This window comes from Squalius cephalus (genome assembly GCF_949319135.1).
Source record: "Squalius cephalus genome assembly, chromosome: 7".
Classification (NCBI taxonomy): Eukaryota; Metazoa; Chordata; class Actinopteri; order Cypriniformes; family Leuciscidae; genus Squalius; species Squalius cephalus.
Window position 1 is genome coordinate 40,508,158 of NC_137128.1, and position 20,813 is coordinate 40,528,970.

A 20,813-nucleotide genomic window follows, 5' to 3' on the forward strand; every position below is an offset into this window, starting at 1 on the left:
GATTGCTAGAAACTTCCAGGCAGGTGTTTTGAAGCTGGTTGGAGCTACACTTTGCAGGACAGTGGACCCCAGAAGCGTAGTTTGACACACATGACCGTCAGCTGCTTTCTTGAAGTGCTCTTCTCCACTTTCATTCTCTTGGGTTTTATCTTGAAAAGGCATATGTCAAACAAGCAACAAACTTAAAGAAACAGACTCTACTATATAACTATTTGAATAAATGAAAAGTAAAAATATCAGAATAGTGGAAATTGGCACAGAGCATGTTTGTGGAGGGAATTTGCAAGAGAGATACAAGAGAATGTTATGAGTGAGTGCTAGTGTGTATGCGACAGGGGCTATGTCTACACTAATTCAGATACTTTTGAAACAGATTTTTTTTAATTTTTTTTTATGTTTTGGCCTTCCTTCCATGCAGATTTTTTTTTGTTCTGAGAAAACATAGCTATTTCCCGTCTCTCTGTATCATCACTACCAGCTTTTATTACATTTTATAGCATGCGCAGGAAGATGAATTAAGAGTTTTGTGTGAATGAGATTGTGAAACTTTTGGAAAATGCAGAAAAGATAGTGTGGTCTGAGAACATCTTAAAATTAAAGCAATGTTTTCAAATGTGTCTGAATTAATGTAGATGTAGCTAGAGAGTGTTTCATTACTGTATCACTGTGCTGCTCCATTCACCTTGTGCTCAGAAGAGACTGTTGCACCGGGCAGGAATTTCTTCAGTTTGAATATTTGAATTCTTCATAGTTTGACATGTCAGCGACATTTCAACAAAGAATGTATGATATTATGATATGATATTATGAGAAGAAATTTGTTACGAAACGAAACATTGAACCTAGCAGAACTACTTTGAAAAAGCAGAACAGTCAGAGTATGGGAAGTAAAAAAAAAACGTTTTTTTTTTAGTTTGTATACAATATAACACTAACTAGATGGTCTACAGATAGATACAGTGGGGAAAATAATTATTTGATCCCCTGCTGATTTTGTAAGTTTGCTCACTTCTTCTAATGATTCAGAGAAGAAGGTTTTGGAGAAAGTGCTGTGGTCAAATGAGACCAAAATTGAGCTCTTTGGCATCAACTCAACTCGCCGTGTTTGGAGGGAGAGAAATTTTGACTACGACCCCAAGAACACCATCCCTACAGTCAAGCACTGAGGTGGAAATATAATGCTTTTGGGCTGTTTTCTGGATGACTTCACTGTATTGAGGGGCCGATGGACGGGGCCATGTACCGTCAAATCTTGTACGAGAACCTCCTTCCTTCAGCCAGAACACTGAAGATGGGTTGTGTATGGGGTCTTTCAGCGTGAAAATGACACACACAATTATTATTTTTTTTGAGTATTTTGAGAGTATCTGTAAAGAGGAGTGGACCAAAATCCCCCTTGAAATGTGTGCAAACCTTGTGACCAACTACAAGAAACGTCTTACCTCTGTGCTTGCCAGCAAAGGTTTCTCCACCAAGTACTAAGGCATGTTTTGCTTGGGGATCAAATTCTTATTCCACTTACTGAAATGCAAATCAATTTATAACCTTTATATAATGTGTTTTTTTCTGGAATTTTTGGTTGATATTCTGTCTCTATATGATGTTTTATTAACAAGGTTCGGGAGGAGCACGTTCAGATAATTAACACAAGTGGAAAGCACTCAGCAATCAATGGTGAGAGGTATAAATACTCAGCAGTCTCACCTCATTCCATTGACAGTTTTTGCAGCATCCCTCCACCACCCCTTCTCCACACTTCTAGTACTAAACACTTACATACGGGGGGAGTACTCTGGGTTCGGGCTAAACTCCGAGCTCGGAGCCCTCCCTCCGGACAGCACGCCATATACGCATTAAACTTACCCATTCAAATTATATGTAAGTGTGAACTCGTGAAACGTTAAAATATCCCTACCATAAAATGTATAGACCCTTCATTTCTTTGTAAGTGGGCAAACTTACAAAATCAGCAGGAGATCAAATAATTATTTTCCCCACTATACTAAGCTTTAACTGTTAAGATTGTTGTAGCAAACAAAAGTGTTTGGTCAAATGTCGCCTTTTTTGACTGTTTATTTCAATTCTTCACATGCCATTTGGTAAAAAACAAACAAATATGAAAATATGTAATGATTATTTAAATGGATTTAAATCTCACTGCTGTGTTTAAAATAGTCTAGATGCGCGATCATGTAATCATAAATGGCAAATTTGCAGTTACCATCATACCCTCACTAACGTTACTTCAGATGCACAGTTTTGTGTGCAACAACCTGTAACAACATTGGCTATCGAATCATTCGTCGTTGGTCTGAATTAACAAATTCGGACTCTCTGTGTTTTCTAAGCACATTCCTGCCCAAAACGTTCTTTGCTAAGCTTATCAGAGCTTGTAACCTCCTGACTTCGAAATTACAAATCATACGCCAGGCTCCATAAAGACTGGAACAACTTGACTTTTACGATCTAAATTGCACCTTGGAGAATAATAAAAGTCAATACATTCTCTTCACTTTGCAAAGTTCTACATTCCAAACCCCCCCTTCCCCTCTCTGGACCACAGAGAGATAACAAAACTTGAAACCTTCTACACACACACACACACACACACACACACACAAACATCCTCCTATAGAAATATAGTTTTAATGTATGTAACTCAGATTTGGGTTTGATCTTCCTGTACGCATGTTTTATTAATTCGTTTGACCATATAATTATGATTTTCTAGAGGTGTGGTTTTGAAATGTATTCTTTAATCAATAGTGTTTTAGTTAGAGAGGGTTCACTAACATTCTCTGGCAATCCCTTCCCCCCTGTGTGGAACTGTGTTTTATTACCTAACGGAATGTTAGCCAGAAGAGCAGAATTAGGTGTTCATCCTAGATATGTTATATGTATAACCATTGAAGAAATATGTAAGCCTGAATGTAATTTCTCTTTTTCATGATTGTTCTTCTCTGTGATGGGTTTTTGTATTCTTGTAAACCGTAAAGGAATAATGTTGCAGATGTGCACCCTTTTTAAATCATAGATATGCCATGTGGATCTTTCTAAAGTCCAATCTTCAATGCCCACTTATCAATGTACACCACATGTTGGGTTCATTTTATTCCTAGGTTGTTAGTTTAACTTTTAAGCTTATTTTTACAGAATAATAATCTATCTCGACGTGTACCTTCGAAACATATCTAATTCGGTATCCACGTAAAGCTCTCCTTGTACTGGAACCAAATGTATGCATCAGGATCTGGTAAAATGTATGATACTATTTTTACCCTCGTTAGAGTATAACTGATCACATAATAACGCTGCCATAAAACATGCAAATTAAACTGGGAACTAAGACAAAGACATTTTTCCCGCTTCAGACCTTTGGACGTTCATTGGTCGTTCGCGCGAACAGAGGCGTCAACCCATATTGTCCATAAAAGACCGACTCAGAAAACCCTTCTCACTCTCATGCCTACGCCTCTCCTTCCTCCTCCAAAACCCAAGTCCGGACCGGCTTCGGCCTGCTTCTCTTTTCTTTTTATTTATTTCTTTTATGTTTTTCTATAGTCTAGTTTCGTTTTCCTCTTCGCCTCTGTTCATTCATGAGCTGAATGAACTTAGCCTGAATCATTCCCGGCAACTCTTTGAAGCTCCCGCGCTCGCACGCGCGCCGGAAGACAGCACGCGCACGCCTCCCCTCAGACGACTCGCGCTGCTTTTAAAGACACGCAGAACCCTGCGGTCCTACACACCTCATACAAAGAGAACCATATGCCATGCAAGTATCGATTATTGAATTGAACTTATGATGTGATTTCTTTGTTGTGTCTTAAGGGTTACTGTCTGTGATTTTGCCATAGCCAACTGCGATCTCTGATCGCAGATTTTTGCTTTCACTTCCGATCTCGTCCCCCATCCTTCTCTCCATCTCTCGCATCTTCCGATCTCTCTCTATCTATCTATCTCTCTCTCTCTCATTTTCGTTATTCGTTATCTTGTATTGTTTAACTGTATTTTATGTACATAGACATATAATCCGTGTGTATTGTGTAGTTTGATATATTCCTTAGTTCGATGTATTGGTCCAATTATTAAATTCCATATGCCCTTGACTGACTCTGATTTAATTGCCCATGTTACTTAGTCCCTGAAATGTTCGATCTTAGCTATATGCTTTATCTTGGTAGGCTACGATTTAAGTAACCTAATTTTAGTCTACAAACACCGAGAGTGTCTTTTCAAGGCCTGGAAAAGATACTCTTTCTCGTGTTTGTAAGAAGGATAATTTTCCTTGAGAGTTAAGTTAATCTTACGTATATGTTTGCTGGACAAACAGATTGTTTGATAACTAAATTAATTCCATTAAAGTTATCCCATAACTTCGAGCTGAAATAAGCACAATTGATGTATTAATGACGAACCATAACCCGTTATGGTAATCGTTCATATATCAATCTAGTTCAGCTGCGCTAAATTAATGTAACTGTAACATACAACATATTAATCATATTCATGATTAATTATTAAAATTCCCAATAGATAATTTGAGCTAATATTAATATTAATATTAATGTACAACCCATTGTTTTTACAGTTTTGGTGGAGAACGCGACGCATTTCAAACCTTGTTTATGAGCAATAGTCAGTTTCAGTCTGTTTATATGGTTATTAATAATTTTTGCGCATTATGAAATTATGAATTTGTGAGTTAAGTCGCTAACGCGAACTCACTCCTAACTGTCCAAGGCAAAAAGCCGAAGTCAGTAGGCCTAACGTACATTTTAACAAGTTGCTAAAATATGCCTAGACGATTTTAGCACTGTTAAATGCTACGTACACTGCAGTATTTAATATTACAAATGTCCTGTTAAGAGATGAAGAAATATCTCTGCAGTTGATACATTTCTAATATTTGTTTTAAATCGCTGTGAACGAAGAATTCTCACGTGCGTACTACCGGTATTAATAAATATGTTTTCTAAGCGAGACTCCTTATTAAACATAGGCTTTGCATGCATGCTATATCGTTATTGAATTCGTGGTTAGTCCAGTGATATTCAACAAAACGGTGAACTCCTGGTTAACATTGACCTAGCTAATCAATCGAAAACCTAAATACACAAATCATAAAGTGCTATTTTGATAAATGTGTAATATGGGAGTCTAGCAACAGACGGAAAATTCCTGTTGCCCACATTTGAGTATTTGCGGCAAAGAAACCCCGCCATACTCTCCTGTGCAGTATTAATAGCACCAAAAGGTCCGCCGAGACCTCTGTCCTATTTGTGAGTGTTGCAGAAATCAGCGCGTGACGCGAGCTGAAAAGCTCTTAGCGTTTGAATCACATTGAAGTTGTGTAATTCCATTTACTAAACGCCAGAGGGCGTAAGTGTTTAGCAGCCTCAAATTACCCCTTTTGCCCCCTGATTTCCGCCTGCATGAGCGCAACAACGCCATCGCGTGGCCAGTTATCAGATAACGCTCTCTTCACGGCTGAATTCATTTCCCTGTGAATTAATGTTTAAACTCTAAATAACTATTCGCATTTATAGCTTTGCTCGTGCGTTTATTATTTTGTGTTAGACAATTTTCCTGCTTTTGGACTGATACATTTACTCTGAGTTTGGTTCAAACAAGATTTGGATTAAAACTCAGATTAAATCTCAGCCATTCCCTTAGAGGAAACAACGGCACCTAGTGGCCGCCACCCGCGAGGTCGGTTCACTCAGCTCGCGTTTCTCTCTTTTCAAATCCTGTCATGAATTGTTTTATTTCTACTTTTCTCTTTTGATTATTTTTATAGTTATTAATGATACTTCACTGTTATCGTTAATTTATTATAGGATATGATTATGAGCTCCCTTTTTAGACTTTCTTTACATGCTCATTTAAATTTTATTTAAACTAGTTTTGAATTTCAAATTTAAATTGAGTTTCTATTTCAGCCACTGATATTCACTTGGAGGAAACAGCACCATCGTGTGGCCTTGTGGATACTAAGTCGGCATCACTATTTTCCTCCCTTCACTCTTTTATATCGTCTTTCTCTCCTGATTATTTTTATAAATAGGACTGATACTTTAGTGTATCTGGATTATTATAGGATATCATTCCGATTTTTTTTTTTTTGTTGTTTTTTCAGTTTTGAATTTTTAATTTGAATTAAGTTTTCGATTTGCCAGGTTGAGCACAGAGAGGGAGCACGCCCCCTTGTGGTGAAAACCCACTACTGCGGCCTGCCTCTTCTCCTGGGTTCATCCTGCCATTTCATTTTGAATTTGATTTTCAATTTTTATTTTTATTTTATTTTTCCTCCCTCTTTCGGGTTAGGGCATTTTGATAATTAACATTATCATAACTTCCTATTGTTTTATCATTATTTAGTAAAACCTTTGACTCTCCTTTCTACATACATAACTACTCAATTGGTTTTAAACAAGCAAGCCTTAATTCACTTTAAGTTTCCCTTGTTCATCCTTCTGTGTATTTATTGTAGTACTCCCTTTGTGATCTGACAGCCATCTCTGCTTGGTCTCCGGCAAGCGAGCTCACCTGTCCGACGCTACCTGACGCTGGCCGTGCGTGAGTCTCGGACACCTCCGAATCTCGTACCACCGAATGTGCCACGCCACACCAACATCAGCAATTTGGCCCGCCAAAAGGTTAAGTCAACGCCAGCGGCACACAAGGCAATTTTGAGACAATCACTCGAACTGGGGTCTGCTGAAAGGACCACTCCGAAAGGAGAGTTCCGAGGAAAACTCAATTTTTCCGTACCGTCTGATGATTGACACCTTGGCGTTGCCACTTTGTGTTTAAAGTCGTGAGTGGTTTGAGTGGGCACACCGTGGTACCGAGAGACGAGGCTGCCCGAGGGCACTGCGGTCAAGTGTTGGAGAACCGTCGGAGAGGTTGACCGAGCCACTGGTTTCCACCTGAGTGGCCTCAATTCACATCAGGTAAACTAAATGTGATAAAACCCATTCTCTTAGTATAAGCCCCAGAATATTAGATATTCCCCCGGATATATTTTAAGTGTTTTGACCCACCTTTCCTCTCCAAGCCACACCCTCTTCCTAGGCTTCCTGCCCCGATAGCCCCACTCACCTGTTGGCCCTATCCTAAACCCTAACAGTGGTAATAGCTTAGGTCTCTTTATCCTCTTGAACACGTACTGTGTTACTATTCTGTGTATTTAATTTCAGACCTAGTCATCACTAGTGTTTTGTTTTACCTCAGTCTTTTCTATCCTTTGTTCGGTTGTGATTTGTTTCTTTCATTTTCACCCAGAGACAAGTAACCTGTGAGAGCCACCAAAGAAAACTGAATAAGTAGAGCGACAACCAGAGCCGGCGTCACAACACGTGACCCGCCAGGCTACTGCCTGCCAAAATCTCTAGTTCGGGTCCTTCGACCCAAGTCAATTGGCTCCGCTAACTGTCTAACTGTGCATCAGTTAGCCCAAAATTCTCATAAACGGCATAGCCCGTATGAGTATAGCTCTTTAACCTTAGAACAAACTTGCATTGGTCTCTTTGTGTGTGTGCTGTGCTTCTCTCACCTACAGTGAGCCAGGATGTCCCATTCATCCAGTCCAGCAGTCCACGGGGGCAATCTCTCGACATTGTTGAAAGCAATGACTACCCCCTTCCTGCCCAAGGACGCCAGTGACCTGCAGCATCTGAGCCAAACGCAACTGGACACCGAGCTAGACGAGCTGATAACACACGATCCTACCCAAAGCTACAACTACAAAGACTGGGCCAGGATCGTCAGCAGCGTCACCCACAACTTCGTTGTCCAGGCGAGGCTCAGTGAACGGCGCAACATCGACCTGGAGCAGAAAGCAGCAGCGCTACAGCTTCAAGTGAAGGAGGCCCGGAAAGACCAGGCTCGAACCCAGAGTCGTCTAGATCAGCTCCTCCTCGAGACCCAGAACCAGCGTGAGAAAGAGGACGCCACAGATCCAGAGCTACAGAAAGAAGTAGAAAGAACTCAAAATGCCCTGCAAGATCTGCGCCTCGACACAGACCAAAGAGAACAGTTGGAGAGAGAAACCAGAAAAGAACTCGACGAAAAACTCCAACAAAGTGACGCTCTCCTAGAGAGAGCCGAGACTGAACTAAAAGAAGCAGAAGCAAAAGCCAGGGCCTGTGAAAAACATTTGCAAACGGCCCGAGCTAAAATCGGCGAGCTTACTCTGCAGAGAGACGAGCTCCAAGATGAACTTGACACTGTTCATGCAGAACTGAGACATTCTTACAGACTGCAGAGTGGCTGGAACGGAGAAACGCACATCACAGAGTTTCCCCTGACCAGCTGGTCCGCACCTTTCAGCCAAGAACCCAGAGCTGAAAAGGGAGATGTAAGCCCACGGCTCAAGACATCACCAGCCAGCTTTCAAGAACACCTGTCAGCAGCAAAAGGGGGAGGACCCCTTCAGACAAGCCCCGACAGAGAGTGGAACCACTCTCGACACGACACTGGTAAGCTCAAGCCTGAGCTCACATCAGATAACCACAGTGCATCCACGTCTGAGACAGCAGAGATCCTAAAGGTGCTGAAAGAGCTTCTTCACCAGAAACGTTGCAAGAAAGACAAGAAGGACGAGCCAGACATCTTATGCCTAAGCATAAGAACTGAAACCAAACCGTCTGTCCGCCATCTGACTGAGCCAAGCACCTCGAACACTGCTCATCATCCACAGACCACAGAGCTAACTGTCACATCACAAGGTGACAGCATCACCAAAGCTCCACAGCTGACAGCTGCACACCATGAACGAAACAGCACACCTCCTCACACCAGGTACCAAAATACCAAGGTACCAGAAAACGCTGTTCTGTCTAACTGCCTCCACAGCAAGCTACACGAGACCGGTCCTAACCACCCAACGACCGTCACACCTGCCATGCCAACATTCCTGGGCAACCTAATCAAAAAGGGGGTGGCCCAAAAACTCTACCTGAACATCACGTTGGAAGAGGAAGTGAGCATGGAAGCCCTGATAGACACAGGATCGGACATTACGGTGATCTCAAATCAACTGTTCCAAAGACTCCAAGTTAAAGCTAAGAGACAAGACCGAACTCTTACACCTCAAACTTGTGAACTGAACGTACAGTCATACAGTCAACATGACATCCGGCTCGAACAGGTAGCCCACATTCACCTGACGATTGGTCCTTTGAGTCTAGTCCATCCCGTGTTCATCTCAAAAATGGACACTTTTCCGTTCCTCATCGGCAGAGACCTTCTAGATCGTTTTGAACCGTTACTGGACTTGAAACAGCTCAAAGTCTGGGCTCAAGTACGAGAACTTTGCCCCCTCCAGTCACAGCCAGACGGTCAGGTCACAAAGGTCACAGAGTTCATGGGAACTCCCACAGCCAGCCAGCAAGACACAGACTCAGCACCAACTGAAGGTTCGAATCCGCTACCCTGCACCTTACAGCCCACCAAAGACTTTGACACTTGCTGCCTCAATGTCATGACTGACCTGCAGCGACATGACCTCATTCAAGCCAGTGCCAAGCCTGGTGCATTAAACAACAAGCTGTGGTCACTTTCAACCCACCCACCCACCCTAGAGGTTGAAAACCTTACACACAGCATAAGAACTTTACAAGATCAACTGCCTACTTCAGAGCCGCTTACGCTGGCTCCGCTGTTTGCAAAGACAACCATAACTGACATGCGGGTTTCTGACATCCACATAAAGACTTTAAATGCCCACCTCTCAAAACCCTCCAACCACCCTAGCATGCCGTCTGACCTCACTGACAACCAGTGCCTCAGACCACTGCATAACACAACGCACATGCTGCGCGTACAGAACAACATTATGAGTTGTGCACCGATTGACATCACAATGCCAAGGCTTGTACTGCCACGGCGCACAAAGGGGGATAAACTGCTAATGTTCGTCTATAACGCATCATGTGCTGCACAACGCAACACCAGAGACACTGACGAGACACTGAAGCAAGCGACAAGCCGACAGCAAGATGTGGCAAAACATGGGCCAAGGCGAACTAAACCCAGTCGCCGCCCACGAAGTAAAAAGACTGCCCTGTCCAATCAAAGACAACCCTTGCTGGCTTCTTCCTCCCCTTTCTCTCTCTCTCTCCCTGTTGTCTGTGCCAGGTTGCTGCTGTGGTTCGCCATGCTGTACTGTTTGCCAACCAGAGGACAGCTGCCACCGAGAGAACGACCGAGACCCCAGATCACTGACGGCAGGACCTACCCCCAGCAAGTGCATGTTCGACTCATCCAGCCCCGCCCGGTCTACAGAGCACACCACCCCAGCTCCGTAGCCCAATACATCTGGACAAGTGTCCGACGGACAGAGGACTCCCTCTCTCACGCCGAGGCCAAGGTCGAACACATGTTCAACCAACTTGAGAAAGTGACTGTTGCACAATCGGGACTCCTAAGCACCAACCACCACTCCAGCCAGTTCCTGGGAGCATTGCTCAGAACCAGAGCTGCTGCCAGAACTCTGTTTAACATTGGTGTGTCCAGTGTAAATGCAGCGAACCAGACCGCAAACTCCATGAAGCCGCAGTTTACTGTCTTACAGAGTGACTTTGTCCAGACTCAGCTGGTTACAGTGCCAACGACAGACATGCTGTGGGAGGTTAGCTCCTCCAATGACAGCATAGCCACAGGTGTAATCCCACCATACCTGATACTAAGCCTGATGCTAACTGTGCTGGTTTCCGCCATCAACACGCCAGCTGACTTTCTACAAAAACACCTGGCCTACTCTCTGGGTAGCACCATCTCACTCTGCGTCGATCCCGAGCAGAGAGAAGTGGGCCTTCTCCTAAATCCGCCTATCATCGAGTCAAGCCAAGTCTACAGACTTACAGACATTTGCAAGGTCAGGTTTTGGGAAAACAACACCCACCTCAAGATAAGCCCTCCAGACGTGGTGGCCTACCACGATGGCGACACACAACGGTACTCAGCTCCAAACCTACACCTGTGTACTATGACCAAAGACATTTGTTATCTCTGCCTTAGCAAACCCTTACTCAGAGACAACGCTGAAGAAATCTGCGGGTTGCACCCCCTGGTCAGCAAAGTCACCCACACACAAGCAGAGATAGCAGGTGAAAGGTGGCGTGCTAACGCACCTGTGCACACCGCCACTGTCACTCACGACCAGCATGACACAACCAGCCGTGTCAACATGCTCAACCAGAAAATGGGACTTCAAGTACTGAAAGGTGTCATCCTACACCTTGATGGCCTGACATGGTACCAGCTTCCCAGCAAAGAGTACCAGACAGCACTGAAACTACCATCCTCCAAAAACTTCAACGTCACCTTGAATCCAGGACTGGAACTCCGTAGTGAGAAAAGGGGGTCCCAACTCATGGACATTGCTCCTGCCAACAAAGCCCTCCGAGCACTGGCTCGACGGCCCGTTCTGAACACTTCATCTGCGGTCCGAGGCTGGAACGCCGCCGACATTGGGCTGTGCACCTTTGCAGGTTTCAGACGGAATCCCCAGAAGGGGGGTGTCAAGTCAGAGACCACGCCGAACCTCATCGAGCTGAATCCTCAGCTCCAAGCACCACCTGCCTTCCTACCGTCATGATCCACCTGCTACACGACTGTCATGATTCACCTGCCATGTGACCATTGTGATGATTGTCGTCCGACGATGTCCACACGGACTTCACCGGACGAAAAGGGGGAATGTAACAACATTGGCTATCGAATCATTCGTCGTTGGTCTGAATTAACAAATTCGGACTCTCTGTGTTTTCTAAGCACATTCCTGCCCAAAACGTTCTTTGCTAAGCTTATCAGAGCTTGTAACCTCCTGACTTCGAAATTACAAATCATACGCCAGGCTCCATAAAGACTGGAACAACTTGACTTTTACGATCTAAATTGCACCTTGGAGAATAATAAAAGTCAATACATTCTCTTCACTTTGCAAAGTTCTACATTCCAAACCCCCCCTTCCCCTCTCTGGACCACAGAGAGATAACAAAACTTGAAACCTTCTACACACACACACACACACACACACACACACACAAACATCCTCCTATAGAAATATAGTTTTAATGTATGTAACTCAGATTTGGGTTTGATCTTCCTGTACGCATGTTTTATTAATTCGTTTGACCATATAATTATGATTTTCTAGAGGTGTGGTTTTGAAATGTATTCTTTAATCAATAGTGTTTTAGTTAGAGAGGGTTCACTAACATTCTCTGGCAATCCCTTCCCCCCTGTGTGGAACTGTGTTTTATTACCTAACGGAATGTTAGCCAGAAGAGCAGAATTAGGTGTTCATCCTAGATATGTTATATGTATAACCATTGAAGAAATATGTAAGCCTGAATGTAATTTCTCTTTTTCATGATTGTTCTTCTCTGTGATGGGTTTTTGTATTCTTGTAAACCGTAAAGGAATAATGTTGCAGATGTGCACCCTTTTTAAATCATAGATATGCCATGTGGATCTTTCTAAAGTCCAATCTTCAATGCCCACTTATCAATGTACACCACATGTTGGGTTCATTTTATTCCTAGGTTGTTAGTTTAACTTTTAAGCTTATTTTTACAGAATAATAATCTATCTCGACGTGTACCTTCGAAACATATCTAATTCGGTATCCACGTAAAGCTCTCCTTGTACTGGAACCAAATGTATGCATCAGGATCTGGTAAAATGTATGATACTATTTTTACCCTCGTTAGAGTATAACTGATCACATAATAACGCTGCCATAAAACATGCAAATTAAACTGGGAACTAAGACAAAGACATTTTTCCCGCTTCAGACCTTTGGACGTTCATTGGTCGTTCGCGCGAACAGAGGCGTCAACCCATATTGTCCATAAAAGACCGACTCAGAAAACCCTTCTCACTCTCATGCCTACGCCTCTCCTTCCTCCTCCAAAACCCAAGTCCGGACCGGCTTCGGCCTGCTTCTCTTTTCTTTTTATTTATTTCTTTTATGTTTTTCTATAGTCTAGTTTCGTTTTCCTCTTCGCCTCTGTTCATTCATGAGCTGAATGAACTTAGCCTGAATCATTCCCGGCAACTCTTTGAAGCTCCCGCGCTCGCACGCGCGCCGGAAGACAGCACGCGCACGCCTCCCCTCAGACGACTCGCGCTGCTTTTAAAGACACGCAGAACCCTGCGGTCCTACACACCTCATACAAAGAGAACCATATGCCATGCAAGTATCGATTATTGAATTGAACTTATGATGTGATTTCTTTGTTGTGTCTTAAGGGTTACTGTCTGTGATTTTGCCATAGCCAACTGCGATCTCTGATCGCAGATTTTTGCTTTCACTTCCGATCTCGTCCCCCATCCTTCTCTCCATCTCTCGCATCTTCCGATCTCTCTCTATCTATCTATCTCTCTCTCTCTCATTTTCGTTATTCGTTATCTTGTATTGTTTAACTGTATTTTATGTACATAGACATATAATCCGTGTGTATTGTGTAGTTTGATATATTCCTTAGTTCGATGTATTGGTCCAATTATTAAATTCCATATGCCCTTGACTGACTCTGATTTAATTGCCCATGTTACTTAGTCCCTGAAATGTTCGATCTTAGCTATATGCTTTATCTTGGTAGGCTACGATTTAAGTAACCTAATTTTAGTCTACAAACACCGAGAGTGTCTTTTCAAGGCCTGGAAAAGATACTCTTTCTCGTGTTTGTAAGAAGGATAATTTTCCTTGAGAGTTAAGTTAATCTTACGTATATGTTTGCTGGACAAACAGATTGTTTGATAACTAAATTAATTCCATTAAAGTTATCCCATAACTTCGAGCTGAAATAAGCACAATTGATGTATTAATGACGAACCATAACCCGTTATGGTAATCGTTCATATATCAATCTAGTTCAGCTGCGCTAAATTAATGTAACTGTAACATACAACATATTAATCATATTCATGATTAATTATTAAAATTCCCAATAGATAATTTGAGCTAATATTAATATTAATATTAATGTACAACCCATTGTTTTTACAAACCCTTTGAGTCACAATTCTACAGAGTTCTTCAAGGGCTCGTAATGCTGTTTGGAATTTGCTCAGTATGTGAACAGGTGCTGGTTTGGATTTCTAACTTTCTGATAGTAGTTTGTCGCCATCTGCTAGTGTGCTTGAGGTAATACATTTCATTGAGTTCGTACTGAGCTTATGAGTCTCTCCCTTTCATAAACATGAATTTAAGAGGAAATGCTGAGTTAATCAGGTATTGATGCAATGCAGATATTCTTTCAATGTTCCTTCTTCTATAATTGGCTTCTTTGAAATCTAGGGAGGCCTGAATGGTTTCCTTGGTCAGTGTAGTTTCATCTCCTGAGGAAAACCATTTCTGTCTTTTTTTGAGGAGTCTTGATCATAACTTTAAAAGGTTAGTTCACCCTAAAATGAAATTTCTGTTGTAAGGGTGGATTCCTGCAGTGGTTCAAGCTGCAAGACTGCCGGATGACTAAAGAAACGTTATTAGCAATATGGTAGAAAACTGCACATTTCTTGTCTATTCCACCCACTGCCACTTATACCAACGACGGAAATAAGCGCAGTTACAATAGCTTAATATTTGTGGGAGAGCGTTTGTAAGCTCACGCTCGATCGGCCCAAAACCGGCATCCAACCAGCGTGGAAGGTCTTTACGTGTTACTGTCCTTTTCTCGAGGCAAAGTATTTTTTGGTTAAATGCAATACATTTGAATATGTATTCTCTCGTTATTTAATCACATGGTGAGTTCAAATGGTAATTTCCAGAGAGGTCCTTTGTCCTCGCAAGGTCTGGTCGCTCTTCAAACAGACTCTCCGGCATTTCCTAATTTCTCAATTCCAGTGTTGGGAACGTTACTTTAAAAAAGTAATTAGTTATAGTTACTCACTACTTGTTCCAAAAAGTAACTGAGTTAGTAACTGAATTACTCTATAATAAAAGTAACTCGTTACCAGGGAAAGTAACTATTTGCGTTACTGTTAAAAAAAAGAAAAAAGTTGCTATATGTCAAATAATTTGGATTTTTTTTTAGCAGTTTTCACAAGTCAGTTGTAATGAGTAGAACAGACAGGTGTTTGTACATAACTTTCGATATTTATTGCACGTCGACGGACAGCAAGAGGTTTATCCTGCACTTCAAGCATTATCTTTGTAAGAAAAGTAAACAGTTACACCATATAAAGTGCATTTAACTCTGCAAATTAAATCAACCTCTCTCAACTTTTCATTAAAAGTTTTATTAATAAAGTAAAGGCATTGAACCAGTTTATTTGTAGTGCACTGACTGTGCACATTATATAACATTATGTTTTATATAATTAGTTAAAGACAAAAAGACCTTGAGATATGTTTGGTAATTGTACCTGAATGAATTGAAAATTAATGTGCTAAATTTCAGATTAATATATTTGTTTTCCTTAAAATTTTAATTAGCAGTAACTTAAACACTTTGCAGTTTGAATGTCCTGTATAGACAAAATTACGGATTATGTTTTTATGTTTACAAATGTAAACACTTTGCGACTTTTCGATCGCGCCCGCGCCTCTCTCTCTCTCTCTCTCTCTCTCTCTCTCTCTCTCTCTCTCTCTCTCTCACACACACACACACAAATGTAAACACTTTGCAACTTTTCGATCGCTCGCGCGCGCCTCTCTCTCTCTCTCTCTCTCTCTCTCTCTCTTCAATACGAATACATGTACCGTTCCATCCCTAGTTTTGCCTTTGACCTCAATGAATTTGAAGTAGTGCTTATATCTCCACCTTGAAAATGCCAACTTTTCATCGGATTGCTCCTGACTCACCATCTCTGCTGCTTCATCGAATCTCTGTTTAGCTGTTGTGTCGTGTGTGTGTGTGTGTGTTGCGCGTGTGCTGGCATGTGTGTAAAAATACTGGCTCTGATTGGCTACCATGAAACACATGACTCTGCCTTAGCCAATCATAATCGCTTACCTTGTTATTAACCCACCTCCTCACTAGCTGTGCGGATTACACAGTTTATTCAATCAATAGTAACGCACCGCATTTAACGTCCAGTAATGTTAACGGCGTTGTAACGATGGGAAAAGTAATTAGTTAGATTACCCCGTTACTGGAAAAATAACGTCGTTACCTAACGCCGTTCTTTTAAACGGCGTTATTCCAAACACTGCTCAATTCTTACACGTTGCTATAGAGAGTGACGATATTGTATTGCAATATGTAGCACTTCAAAGTCAATACCAAATCAAGACTAGTTAGCACATTAGTTGTAATTGAAAAGGTTTAATGACAAAATATGGTTATGGTTACACTTAAAATAGTTACAAAATAGTTGTATGAGATGATAACTTATACCATTAATCTTACCCAGCATGTAAAATGTTACCTGAGAGAGAGAGAGAGAGAGAAAGAGAAGAGGAGGCAAAAGGAGAGAACCCCAAGAATAAGAAGAGACCCCCAAGAAAGGGACCCAGAGAAGAAGAGAGCCAGAGCATCAAAGAGACAGAGCAACAGTTCCAATCTTCTTTTATCCTTTCCCTGACCTTGTGACTAAAACCCAAATGTGAGACATTCAAACTGTCAAATCAGATAATTACACTGACCCCACCGTACTAAAGGTGTGACAATTCATCGACCCCCAAAGTACAAACATTGGCCTACAGGCCTAGATCACTATCAGAAACCTCTGTGCCTTTAGGAACTCCAAATCAGGGCCGGAGTGGGGCCACTTTTCAGCCCGGGAGTTTCAGGCCAAAGACCGGCCCACTTTTTCCATGGTGGAATTCCAAATTAGCACTTTTTCCAAATTGGATAAATGAAGCAACAGTTATAGTATAATGAGAGATTTATAAGCTATTTTTTGTAGGCCGGTCATTTTTGACCAGGAACACAAAAGGTGAAGGTGTTACAAGGTTTTGAACACAACCTGAGGGTTAAATAACTTTAATTCATAGTGTTTACTCTGGTATCCTCTCTACCTGTCCCTGTCATTATGGCCTCCTCATTTTCAGCGGGGGACTGGCTTATCTGTTGCTCAGAAATTACAAAAAAATTATTAAGAGGTCATTTTACTGCATACACATTACACAGAACAAGCTTGAGTTTTGTTATCAATATTAAATTGCATAATATTTGCAAAGACTATGAATCGCCATGTATTGGGTGATGCAAAAAGGCTAATATTTTAATAAAATGTTACATTTTGCTTGTGAATAGGTTGACAACGCTACAACGGTATTAGCCGAATAATTACGTTGCAGCGTTGCTAATGCTAATCATTACTAGGCCTTTCTCTCTTTACCTGTTGCCACTTGTGTTTGTCCTCTTGAAAATAAATCTGTAAGCTTGGCACATTTGGCAGCATCCTCCTCCAATGCCTTTTTTTCAACCTGGCTTTTTCAGCCCCTCCTGGCCTCTTCCTTCCATCCATCCTCCCTGACGCATACCGTTACGGTAGGGCCGTCCCAGCTATCGGTAGTAGGCGGTGCCGCGGTAGCCTACCTGAGAAAACGTTTTGGAAAAGACATGCTATGGACCCAACCAACTCTATGGGAGGGGAGGGGAGAACTCCCTAACATGGTACAAGCCATGCAGAGGCTGCGCGCTGCGGTGTCAGAATGCGGAACGTCTGTAGCCTGATGTAACTAATGGGACAAATGTGGGGAAAAAAATGGCCCAAAAGTGAGGTGGCCCACCGGGAATTCTCCCGATTCTCCCGATTACCCACCCCGGACCTGCTCCAAATGGTCCTTGTGGTGGAAAGAGGGGGTGGAAACAGTAAAGCAAATATCTTTGTTCATTTAAAATATCTTGGATTATTTTCAACCCTACACTGTCATTAATTACTTCGTTCCAAAACCATAAGACCTTTGCTTCTTTCATCCTAGGAACACAAATTAAGATATTTTTTATCAAATCTGAGAGGTTTCTAACCCCACATAGGCAGCAACGTCATTTCAACTTTCAAGGGCCAGAAAGGTAGTAAAGACATCGTTAAAATAGTCCATGTGACTACAGTGGTTCAACCTTAATGTTATGAAGCGACAAGAATACTTGTTTGCAAAACCCCCCAAAATAATGACTTTATTCAACAAATGAATGTTTTTCTTCTGGGTTTGGAACGACAGGAGGGTGGGTAATTAATAACAGAATTTTCATTTTTGGGTGAACGAACCCTTTAATTGCACTCCATTGTTACATGATTGTTTTTTCAGGTACAGTAATTCTCCAAGTCTGAAAAGTACAGTTCCAGAGTGCAAAAGCTATCACATAGTCATTGGACGCTTTCAAGACAACCTTGTAGGCCTACAAGTCATTGCTGGTTGAAAGAACAGGGAAATCTTTCAGGTAGACCGGGTACAGTTGATAGTATAGTTCGTAACCAGTAGGGGTGTAAATCGGACAGTTCATCACGATACGAAACGATATCGATTCTCTCAGCCAGCGATACGATATTTTCCGATACTTCAAAAAATTCCACGATACGATTCGATTCGATTCGAGTCAGGGCTATATCGATCGATTAATCGATATTTAGATATTATGTTCACACAACCAGTTACATTTTTATTAACTCACAAATGCAATCAAAATATATAACATGAACATTTAATTAAACTCTTTGAAAATTGCACACCCTCTCCCAATTGGGACATTTATAACAGAAGAGGTCATTTGCAAGTACCGTTCTTATTCATTTGCATAAATCATGTTTTTTATTATTATTGTGCATTCCAAGTAATATCAATCAAACTGCAGCTGGGTTGATTTGATTAATAATAATAATAATAATAATAATAATAATAACTTAAAAAATACAGGTAACGTTAAATTACAAAATTAAAGTTAATTGAAAGTAAGCTTTAATATGTTAAAAATATATATATATATATATATACATATTTTTAGCAGAGCAGATACATTCACATTTCATCTTTCTGAGTCAAACAAAACGAAGTAATTGCTATGATAAATAATACAACACTCGGTTAATCTTCATAACGTTAATCTCCTCAGCTGACATAGACGCCCGACAAACTTTGTTGTTGTGATAACGTACACGCAATACAGTGAACATTTCCCTCATAAACGAGCTGCTTTAGTAAGGGTCCGTGAAAATGTTTCAGGTTTTATTTTCCTTTTACGCCCTGAAGAAGATATCACGAGTTCATTGAAATTATCCATCCTCGATCACTTTTAGTCAGCTTTGACGAAACTCCTCTTAGCCAGCGCGTCTTTTCAAAGTGACGTCTGACTTGAATACTGCGCGCTGAGTCGCTAAAACGGATTTATCGTGTTGTGTTCCCCAACAAGGGTGCGAGTGCTTGTCTGTTTCTGCTGTAAAACATGAACTCGCGATGCCTTGACAGCGGACAATACCGGCTTTTGTGAAAAAAACTTGTTTAGGGTTCAGTCAGTCTTGTCAGGCGTCTTTTTCAGATGAGGAGATTAACGTTACACACCGGCAGGCGGTTGGTGAGTAAATGAAAATGTGCGCATTGGCGGAAGGATGTTACGTGAGAATGTGGAGAGTGTCAAAATAAAGGTGTATATCGATATTTTAAGTGTGGAATCGATGCATCGTATCGTTAGACGTTATATCGATGCATCAATCCATATCGATGTATCGTTACACCCCTAGTAACCAGTAAGTTGTAAGTTCGTAACCAGTTGTTCTGTTTTTGAAGCAATACTTCTGATATTTAAATGTCCCATAACAAGTAATCCTTTGGGCTTGAGCGTGGATCCCCTAAAACTTTTGCATGATTTGTTGTTTTACACAGATGAAAATTGCACTCCTTAATCTTGTTATGAGCACACAGTTTGAAATGACCTTGTCGTCTGCTAACTCAAACGGGCTGTTGATCATCAAGGTTGAAATTAGGTCCAGAATTGGATAAATGTATTGAGGCCTGTGCGCTGTATGTGTTTATGAGAGGAGTGCTGCTGCCTGACTCTTTAGCATGTGTCTTGGCATTATGCCTTGTACTGTGTGAATTTCTTCAAGTTTTAGTATAAAAAGCTGTTGTATTTTATTGTGCTGTGACTGTCATGGGCCGAGTATTCCCAAAAAAGTTTTTGCCAGCTGAAATTATTAACTTATAATGCCCATAATATTAACATTTCATATCACAATGTATTTTAGGTCTAATTCTTATGTCAGAGTACCTTTTATTTAGCCTGGTCCTACCAGACTCTCGTACATTTCTTTTGTACTCCCCATTGGATCTGCCCAGCATAGATATCATATAAAGGCTAGATGTCTCGTACGCGCTGCTGGCCAATGGAGGTCGACGTCCGCACACGGCGGCCATCTTGCTACAGGGAGCTCGCTCACTCGTAACATTGTGTTTTATGGTGCATGTACTTTTTAAATAACCATAACTTGCTCAATTTTCTACCGATTTTCAAACGGTTTGGTTTGTTATAAACGTCAGAGATGTAGTTATGACACTGCATACATATGAATAATTATAACAATGGACTTCCATATGAAAATATCATTGAACAGAACCAGATAGGTGCAATGAATATTACACACACAAAGTATTTATGTTAAATCAATATATAGGCTACTAAAACTAAGTGTACAGAATGGCAACATGACTATAATATATATATATATACACACACACACACTTTTGTAATATGAATATTACTATTATAATAAAATAAAATAATTTGAATTATTACATGTTTTTTCTCTCTGAACTGACCATATTTCAGCCCTCTAGGTCACTTGATATGACTTTAGAAACACAACTGAGCCCTAGCACCAGGTCTTGTGAAGCTGTGTGCAAAAGCAGATCAATATAG